The following is an 11,457-nucleotide window of genomic DNA, read 5'->3' on the forward strand; positions in this document are numbered from 1 at the left end:
ACTTTCGATTCTGGTCTGTTTGATTTTATGTGCAAGAATATTTACTCAGTGATTTTGATTTTTTTAATTTAATTCTCAAAAATTTAAACTAAACTATTAACTCTTTCCTTTATAATCACAAATGAAAAAAACTTCACGCTATTTTCTTACAGTAAAATATTAATGATCAATATAAAAATGCAAAAATAGAGAAATGTATAAAAAATAAAAATCTCCCAAAATACCTTTAGATTTATACCACTTATACCCTTTAGACACTGGTTAGCATTTCTTTATGTATATAAATATGCTTTCCATTTTAGCAAAAATGAGATCATATTATAGAAGCTGTTTTGTAACAGGCTTTTTACAGCAATAAAAGCAGTACATCCTGAATATCTTTCTGTGTCAACAATATGCATGTACATTGGTACTGTCAGCCTTTGAATTGAAAATAGTCCATACATGACATATTTTATTTGGTCACTGAATCTTTTTCAAAAAATTTTTAAACAATAGACAACTTTTAAACATGAGGAGATTTCACATAAACTTTCAGTTTTTTTACTTCACTTAAAATATTGGCTATACTGCAACACTAGACCCTCCCCCACTTCTTACTTGGCATCAATTGATTGGAGTTGCCCTCTTCCAAAGGGGCACATGCTGTCTAAGTCTGCCAAAGAGTCTCTTCACTCATTTATGTTACATCTTGCCCCTGTGGTCATCTTAAGTGGTGATCCTTGATCCACATCATTATTTATAATGAAGACAGTGTCTTTGTATGTGGATTACCATAACATATTTTACCAATATCCTATTGTTAGACTTTTATCTCCTAATTTCTTATTATATAAGCATTGCAGTGATGAAAATCTATTTTTGCAAAGTTGTTCAGCTTTTTCTCTAGGATAAATTTCTAAAAGTGGAATTCTTGGTCAAAGAATAGATATATTTTTAGGGATTTTGTGATAATTGGCAGTTTCTGGAAAACTTATCCAATTTAATTTCCTATATAAGTTTATGAAAGTGTGCAAATCTTGGCTAATATAAAATTTAATTTTTCTCATTTTCATCTTTACCAATCTACTATGTTAAAAATCTTACTTCTCTTTATCTTTATTCTCTAGTCAGATTGAACACACTTTAATATGTTCATTGACTATAAATAATCTCATAGAGATTGTCTTTGTGGACTGTTAAATTTTTATCTTTTATTATTTATTTTTAAGAGGCATTTACTTAATAAGAATCTTTAACCCTGAGTTTGTTGTGTGTGTTGCTAATGTTTTTTGATGTATAGGTCCCTAATTTAATCCATGTTATGATTTTTTTTTCTTCATGTTTAGTGTTAAAGACATTTTTGCCCCGGATGTTCATAAAGATATTCTTTAACCTGCTGGTAGCTTTTTTGATTTACTTTTCACATTTAAATTTACAAGTCCCCTAAAATTGACTTCTGTGTAGAGCATAAGCTAGAGGCCCAATTCCATCTTTTCCCAACATGGATAATCAATTGATTGGGTCCATTTATTGTAAAGACTGTCCTTTGTCCATGACTCTATAGTGCCACCCTCATGGAAAGTGTAGCACTCAAGTATGTGTGTGTGCCTCTTTACAGAATCTCTATTCAGTTCCATTGGTCTATGCTGGTCCTGGCAACATTGTTTTAATGTCTTTATTACTATAGTTTTACCATGTTTTGATATCAGAGAGTGTAGGCTCCTTACTTCTCTTCTTCACCATTTTCTTGGCTATTTTTGCTCTTTTCTTTTCCATATAAATTGTAGAATCAGCTTATTAATTTCCATCAGACACTTCATAGAATTTTGGTTAGTATTTTATTGAATGTATGGGGAGTCCTGACATATTTATATTATTGATTAATCCAGTCCATTCTCATGGTGTATTTCTCCATTTTTAAGGTCTTATTTACTTTCTCTTAATACTATGTTGCCGGAAAAGGCAACAGCACCCCACTCCAGTACTCTTGCCTAGAAAATCCCATGGCGGAGGAGCCTAGTGGGCTGCAGTCCATGGGGTCGCACAGAGTCGGACACAACTTAGCAGCAGCAGCAGCAATACTACATTGCTGTGTAAGGCTTTGGACTTCTTTAATTAGATTTATTCCTAGACATTTAATGTTTCTCTTGCTGTTAGAAATAGTAACATTTTAAAATTCCAAATTGCTTATTTATGGCATATAGAAAATACAATAGATTGTTTTGTGATAGCCATATATAAAGTGAGTTTACCAAATGCATTTGTTAATTGTAATTACCTCTGTATTATTTTGGTTTTCATCTGTACACAGTCATGTCATCTGAAAATAATGACAGTTTTATTTTTTTGTTTCTGATTCTTTTATATGTGTTTTATTTGTTTTTCTTGCTTTATTGAACTGGCTAAAACCTTCAGGATAATATTCAGCAGAAGTGATACCAGTGAACATACTTTCTCATTACAGTCTCAGGGGAAAGTTTCTAATATCTCATCATTATGTATGATACATACTCTAGATTTTGGTAGATTTTATTGGGAAATTAAAGTTTTTAAATGTAACTTTTGCCATTTATATAGAGATAAAAATATAGAAGTAAATTTTATGATCTTGGGTTAAGTTCATGAATTTTAGGTGTGACCCACATATAAGTGGACAAAAGGAGAAATAAGATTGAACTTCATCAAAATTAAAACTTCTGTACTTAAAAGGACACCATCAATAAAGTGAAAAGACAATTCAAGAGTGAGTTTGCAAATTACATATCTGATAAAGACTGGAATTGGAATATACAAAGAACTACTACAACATAATAAAAAGACAAACTAATTTTTTAAATGGACAAAGGATCTGAATAGACATTTTTTTCAAAGAAGATAAAGATATTCAGTATCATTAACCATCACAAAAATTTAAATAAAAACCCACAATGTGTTGCCATTTTATATCCACTGCTGCTGCTGCTACTGTTTGGTTGCTAAGTTGCTAGAATAGCTATAATAACGAATGCATTATAACACATTTTAGTGAGGAGGTAATAAAAGTTAGAACCATCATACACTGCTGGTGGAAATGTAAAATGGTAGGGTTGCTTGGGACAATAGCTTGACATTTCATTGGAAGGTTAAACATAGTTACCACAGACCAGCAATTCTATTCCTAGGTATACACCTAAGAGAAATGAAAACATATGTTCACAAACAAAAGCTTGTACACAAATGTTCATAGTAGCATTATCATAATAGTAAAAAAATGGAAACAATTCAAATGTCCATCAACTGATGAAAGGATAAGCAAAAAAATATATCCATTCAACGGATTCAGTTCAGTTCAGTCAGTCATGTCCAACTCTTTTCAATCCCATGGACTGCAGCATGCCAGGCTTCCTTGTCCGTCATCAACTCCCAGAGCTTGCACAAAGTCATGTCCATCAAGTTGGTGATGCCATCCAACCATCTCATCCTGTGTCGTCCCCTTTTTTATTTAAATTGTTAAATACAATGGATCAGTTAGTAATAATAAATACCAATAAAGGCTACAACATGAATGAATCTTAAAAACATTCTAAGCAAAGAAGGCCAGATATAAAGGCCACTTAATGTATGTTTCCATTTATGTAAAATGTCGGTATTAGGCAAATCCATGGAAACAGAAAGTACACTAGTGTTTGGCAGGGGCAGGGACAGGGTAGAGTGGAGAATGATCACTAAAGGATATGGTTTCTTTTTGGGGTGATAAAAATGTATGGAATTAGATAGTGGTGATGTTTGCACAACTTTGTGAATGTACTAAAAACTATCGTGCAGTTTAAAAGAATGAATTTTATGGTATGTAAATTATGAGTAAAATGATTATAAAAAAAGAAACAAAAAAGAACTTATATACTGAACCAAGCTAGTGAAATAACTCTAAGAAGTCTAATATATCTGAAATTGGCGAGTAGGAGGGGGACAAAGAAAAGTGAGAAAGTAATGATTCAAAAAACCCTCATTTTTGTTGAAAACTATAATGCCCCAGATCCAAGAATCTTAAAAACACCCCAAGGATCAGAGACAAAAAAACAAAAAAGGCTCATTATAGTCATCAAATTGGTCAAAAGTAGTGATAAGGAGAAAAGTTTGAAAGTAGACAATAAAATAAGGCATGTATGTATGTTTGTCTACTCTTACTTGTGGTCAAGCATGGTCCCAAAATATGGAAAATTTAATAAAAATTCATAAGTTCTTTATTGTATGTTTTTCTGAGTAGTGTGATGGAATCTCACATTGTCCTGCTTCATCCTGCCCGGATTCCCCACCACTGACATTATATTATCAGAAGGTTGGCAGTTGCCTACTGCTATGTCACAGTGCCTGTGTCATTCATTCACTTCATCTTACTATGTAGGCCTTCTGTCATTGCATGTCATCACAAGGAGGGTGAGTACAGTACAATGAGGTATTTTGAGACAGAGCTCATATTCACATAACTTAAACTATAATTGTTCTATTTTATTATTAGTTATTATTGTTAATCTTTTACTGTGTCTAATTTATGAATTAAACTTTATCATAGGTATGTATGTATAGGGGAAAACAGGGCTGGGCATGTAGCTCAGTGATAGAGCATATACTTTGCATGCGTAAGGCCCTGGGTTCAATCCCTGGCATCTCCTTGTCTTTCAATCAATGGTGTTGGTTTGTTGAGCTTCCCAGGTGATGCTAGTGATAAAAGTACCCGCCTGCCAATGCGCAGGAGACGTAAGAGGTGCAGGTTTGATCTCTGGGTCGGGAAGATCCCCTTGAGTAGGGAATGACACCTCACTCCAGTATTCTTGCCTGGAGAAGTCCATGGAGAGGAGCCTGGAGGGCTATAGTCCAAAGGGTTGTGAAGAGTCGGACGTGACTTTAGTGACTTAGCATGTGTGCACACATTGTTGTTAATCTCTTACTGTGTCTAATTTATAAATGAAACTTTATCATATGTATGTGTGTATAAGAAAAAACCTGGCATATATAGAGTTTGGTACTGTCTGGGATTTCAGGCATCCACTAGGGGTCTTAAAACATATCAGTCATACTTATGAGGAATGTTTTATCTTGATAGTGGTGATCAACTAATGTCATACATATGTCAAAACTTAATCAAATTGTATGCCTTAAGTGTGTGCAGTTGATTTCATGGAATTATACTTCTGCATAAACTGTGGAAAATTCTGAAAGAGATGGGAATACCAGACCACCTGACCTGCCTCTTGAGAAACCTATATGCAGGTCAGAAAGCAACAGTTAGAACTGGACATGGAACAACAGACTGGTTCCAAATAGGAAAAGGAGTACGTCAAGGCTGTATATTGTCACCCTGCTTATTTAACTTATATGCAGAGTATATCATGAGAAACGCTGGGCTGCAAGAAGCACAAGCTGGAATCAAGATTGCTGGGAGAAATATCAATAACCTCAGATATGCAGATGACACCACCCTTATGGCTGAAAGTGAAGAGGAACTAGAAAGCCTCTTGTTGAAAGTGAAAGAGGAGAGTAGAAAAGTTGGCTTAAAGCTCAACATTCAGAAAATGAAGATCATGGCATCTGGTCCCATCACTTCATGGGAAATAGATGGGGAAACAGTGGAAACAGTGTCAGACTTTATTTTGGGGGGCTCCAAAATCACTGCAGATGGTGATTGCAGCCATGAAATTAAAAGACGTTTACTCCTTGGAAGGAAAGTTATGACCAACCTAGATAGCATATTGAAAAGCAGAGACATTACTTTGCCAACAAAGGTTCCTCTAGTCAAGGCTATGGTTTTTTCCAGCAGTCATGTATGGATGTGAGAGTTGGACTGTGAAGAAAGCTGAGTGCTGAAGAATTGATGCTTTTGAACTGTGGTGTTGGAGAAGACTCTTGAGAGTCTCTTGGACTGCAAGGAGATCCAACCAGTCCAATTTAAAGGAGATTAGTCCTGGGTGTTCATTGGAAGGACTGATGCTGAAGCTGAAACTCCAATCCTTTAGCCACCTCATGTGAAGAGTTGACCCATTGGAAAAGACCCTGATGCTGGGAGGGATTGGGGCAGGAGGAGAAGGGGACGATAGAGGATGAGATGGCTGGAAGGCATCACCGGCTCGATGGACATGCGTTTGGGTAGACTCCGGGAGTTGGTGATGGACAGGGAGGCCTGGCATGCTGCGATTCATGGGGTCGCAAAGAGTTGGACACAATTGAGCCACTGAACTGAACTGAAGGACTTTCCAGGTGGCGCAGTGGAGGAGATGCAGGAGACATGGGTTTGATCCCTGGGTCAGGAAGATTCTGTGGAGTAGGAAGTAACAACCCACTCCAATATTCTTGCCTGGAGAATTCCATGGACAGAGGAGCCTGGCGGGTTACAGTCCATGAGTGGCAAAGAGTTGGACATGACTGAGTGACTGAACATACACACATACCTCAGTAAAACTTTTAAAATACTCAGTAGTTTCCCTGTATTAATAATATTTTTGAAGCAGGTTTATTTTTTCACTTATAAGTAAACATTTTCTCTCCCTGAAAGTTTCTGGTTTTTCTTTTTCTCTGATGTACATGATATCACCTCTGTATATTTTCAAATAGTTAAGTTTTACTTTTATTTGGGGAATTGTGAGTTTATAGAGTTGGAGTTTTTTAGCTTAAAAAGCTTTTGTTTTGTATTTTTCCTGTGTGTGTGTGTGTTTAGAGACATATTTGCTTTCATGTATCTGCTCTAGTCTTTTCAGGATCAGTAGTTGGCTATACCGTCATTGTATCCTTTCCTTTATCTTCTCTGTAATCATGTTATTTTTCTGCATTTTCCTTTGTATTCTGGGAGATTTTTTTGTGTGTGTGACTTTACAACAAACATTCCATTTTATATGTTGTCAGTTTTGTTGTTTTGGTATTTCACCATGTTTTTCATTGTAAATATTTCTTCATTTTATCCAGCTATTCGTTTAAGTTCCCGCCTGCTTCTCAGATGGCTTTTTCCCTTATGATCTATTTTCTGATCCTATCATTAAAGTTAATAGTTACTGTGTCTTCTGTGTGTCAAATACCATGCTATGTGCTTACATGCATGATCTCATTTAGTTCTCAAAACATTCTTAGAGATCAGTGTTATCACTTTGGAGATAGGGAAAGGGAAACTGAGGCTTAGAGAATGTGTATTGCTACAAACAGATCACCCAAAATATATTGGATTAAAAAACCACTGGGATGACCCAGAGGGATGGAATGGGGAGGGAGGAGGGAGGAGGGTTCGGGATGGGGAACACATGTATACCTGTGGCGGATTCATTTTGATATTTGGCAAAACTAATACAATTATGTAAAGTTTAAAAATAAAATTAAAAAAAAAAAGAAATTAATGGAAAAAAACAACAACAACAACAACAAAAAAACCAAGCCTGTTTATTTTGCTGACAGATTTGCAGTTTAGGTAGGGTTTAACAGAGGTACCCAGCTCTGTTCCATTCAGTGTCAGTTGGGATGATTTGAAGGCTTGGGGCCAAAATCATTTGAAGACTTTTTCCTGCCCATGGCTGGTCATGGATGCTGGCTATTGACTGAGACTTTAACTGGATATCTACAGGTAGTCTCTGCATTAGGCCTGGTCTTCCTCACAGAATGGTGTCTGGTCTGAAGAGTAAGTGTTCCTCAAGAGAGTGAGGCAGGGGAAAGCTGTGTCACCTCATATGACTTAGTGTTGGAAGGCACACAATGCCACTTCTATTAAATTACATCCACTGAAGCAGCACAAAGGCACACCCAGTATCAAGGAGGGGTGGGATGGATTTCTACTCTTACTGTGTGCATGCATGTTCACCATGATGAAAATGATGTGAAGAAAGTAGCTTCATTCATGTCTGACTCTTTGCGACCCTATGTACCGTAGCACGCCAAGCTCTTGTGTTCATGGGTTTTTCCAGGCAAGAATGCTGAAGTGGGCGCACATTTCCTCCTTCAGGGGATCATCCCGACCCAGGCATTGAACCCTTGTCTCCTGCCATTGCAGGCGATTCTTTACTGCTGAGCCATTGGGGAAGCCCATATTGAAATGTGGTAAGGCTCTAAAAGACCATGTGAAACCAGAAATGTTACTCTTGTCAGTTTTGGAAACTTTTAATCTTCCACAGCAAAATTATGTAATTTTCCCAAAGTCACTTGATAATAATGAAGCAAGTTTTCTTTTTTCATAAAAATCATTTCTTCTTACAGTTATACTGAGTATAAAAGAGATGCTATCTCAAATTTTCTTAAAAATTTTTAAGTATGACTTTCCATAACTCTTGTGCTATGGTCATGTTCCTTTACGGTGTAGGAGTTTTATTAGCATCTTTTATGTTACAAAATATTTTTTTTTATAAATTCATGCTTTGTAATATTTTAAGAAAATTTTCTTTCTTGAGAAATGATATGAGTTTGTTTTTGCTTTATTTCCTCTGTTTAGCTAGGATTTTTTAAAACCCTTAAAACTTAAATGAAGAACTGAATCTTTGATTATAAGCCACAGAATTGGATGTTACTTATTTAGTGATCTAGTCATCTCAGGGTTAGGGACTTGTGACTGAGCAAAGACTCAAGTGTTCCAATTCCTAATAAAAAGACAACCTTGTAATGAAAGGGAATGATTTTACATGCTTTATTAATTTTATTCCCAAGTGATGTAGTATTTTGTTTTGTAACATTCTCACATTTTATGACAGGTTTTATAATTCTCATTCATCTGATGAAGACACCAAGGAATCTTTCTTTACCCAGCGGTCCCTAGAAGTCACACTTACTGGCTTCCAATTTGGTGACTTTTCATTTCATAGCTATTTTTAGTGCGATTTTGTCAACAAGGTAGAGGAAACCAGAATAGTAGATCATCCAAAGTATGTTTAGGTTATAGTTTATTTAAGCTTAAACTCCCCAAAATTCCAAGGGTACAATACTGAAAATTTCTTTCTTCATGTTTTTTCATCATGGTGAACATGCTGCTGACATCCTGGTGGCATTAGCATAAATGTACTTCTAGGCTCCAAAGTCTTTCTAAATTGTTTAAATTTATCTGGGCCTTATTTGGAATATATATTAGAATACATTAGAATATATGTGAATATATATATATATATATGTATATATATTTGTTTATTTGTAAAGTGGTAGATTGCTGCTGCTAAAATGACTCCTGAGTCTGCATTTTTCCATTTCCAAATATGCCCTGTAAATATAATCCTCTCTTCTGTAAAATCTTCTCAGAAATATAATGCATAAATGTTTAGATTTTAGGATTGCTAAAACAAATATATGACAGCTCCTGGAACACTGCTTAATAATACTTTTTATCTGTCTGTTATTTATGTAACCACAGATTTCAGCATTTCTCAACAAGGAATTCACAATTGCTTGATGGGTAAAATAAACCATTGACACAGGAAAGGATAACAATACTTTTATAAGAACCCTTTATAGCACTCCTTATCTCTGAAGAAAGCAATGAGACACAGCAGAATGGAAAAGAATGCTATTCAAATAAAATCTCGAGGGCATTGTAACTCTTCAATGATTCCAGTTTTGCTCAGTAGCTAATATTAATGTACTGTACTCTTAAATTTCTCTTTATCTGCTTTGCTGCAAGGAAGTAGCTACTACTAGCACATACGGCATAAGCAATTTGACTTTGCGAGCTGGAGAGTCCAGATTTTAGATTTTCCGCAGTGTCCTTCATCGTGTAGTCATATCTGGGGCACTATGTATTCTGAGTTTTATTTATAAAATACAATCCTGCCAGGCATGTGGGGCTAGGAGAGTGCTGAAATCCCTTTGGTAAGCATTTTGATGTAGAAGGCCTACATATTAATATACTGGACTTGCAATATTCTAGCTTCCTTGCTATCATATTTAGATCAGGTTTCAGTGCATAGGACCTATAAAGACCTTTGTTCCTTTTGACAGAGCAGCAGAGGGACAGGTGAAAAATTGTCAAGGTTTATCATTATCGCTGCACTTTCCGAATTTCTTCTATCTCCTTTCATGGCAGTTTTCTCGAGGCTTTCCCACCACACTCTGCATGTTTTCTGTTTCCATAATCTGTTCATTGATTCCTTCCTGTGCGTAAAATTTCAGTTAGCCTTTTAAGTGAGAAAAATGCTGAGACTTCTAGAAAAAAATTTTAAAAATCACTCATAGGCCATCATGCAAAGAGAAATCAATGAATACTCTGAGTGCTTCTCCACCAAATCAAATCCACTTTTACCCTTGTGCCATCTTCATTCGATTTTGACTCCTATATTCTATTTCCTTTCTAACTGGTTAATTCTTCTATTTGCTCAGGGAAGGGGTGTTTCTGAGCCTATTTTCATGGGCCAAATGTCCCTCACAGACTACCCTCCATTGTGAAAACAAAGAAAGGGCTTTGGCATTGAAAGTGTATTTTAGGAGTCATCAAATTAGGAAGTTTTCTTTTTCTGCTTCTTTTAAAAAGTGGATTTCTTTGCTATCGATTTCTCATGCCATCAGTTCAATTTAGTTGTGAGGAGGAATTTAACACAATTCAAAGGTTTGTAATTTTTCTATTTAAAATATCAAGTTGTAAGAGAACATGCTTTTAAAATTGGTTTCTATGTTCATTTGTTAATAGTGTCAGATTTTACATTATTAAAAAATAATGTCATTAAAAATACTGTCATTTTTTGGTAGAGAACATTTTGGCATCTCTGAGTTTTAAAATAAATCTCCGAGTAAAAAATATTGTTCACTAATTCTTTTCTTCTTGAAGAGTTGCTAAATAATCATGAAAAATATATGCCACAGATGGAATAAAGCTGTATGGATTATGAGCTCATTTTCCAGTCAGTGATGAATAGATTGTATTCTTTCATTTGGTATGTGCAAGGAATCATAATATGGCAATTACTCTTTGTTGCAACTTATAATGCTTTATATCCTTTTATACTCATAAACATGCCCACATTATTCCTTGCCATTATCACTACAAGAGGCTTAAAGTCAAATTATCATGTTTTTACATCTTGATTTCTCAGCCTCCCATCCCCCTTACCACCTGTTCTTCCCTAGTCTTTTTCTCTCCTACTGAACAGTAACACCATCTTCCCAAGGGCTTAGGCTCAAATCCCAGAGGGCCATGTCTGTTCCACTCTTTTTCTCACACTCCTATAATCAACTCCTGTTAGCATCTTCACCCAAACAGATCTGGAATCTTCTTGCTTCCTTCTATCTATAATTCTACCACCTACGTCTGTCGCTGACCGTCCACCATTGCTTTGCCAGGATTGTTGAAGTGGTTTCTAACTAGACACTTTAGTCTATCTTTGCCCTATAGTAGTAAGAATGAATGAAAAAAAAAATGTGTACATGTATGTGTGCATAACTGTGTCATTGTGTCAGTGCTTCTACTTATACCCTCAGATAGCTTCTGATTACAGTCAGTTCAGTTCAGTCGCTCAGTAGTGTCTGACTCTTTGCGACCCCATGAATTGC

This window comes from Bubalus bubalis, chromosome 2 (genome assembly GCF_019923935.1).
Source record: "Bubalus bubalis isolate 160015118507 breed Murrah chromosome 2, NDDB_SH_1, whole genome shotgun sequence".
NCBI classification, from domain to species: domain Eukaryota; kingdom Metazoa; phylum Chordata; class Mammalia; order Artiodactyla; family Bovidae; genus Bubalus; species Bubalus bubalis.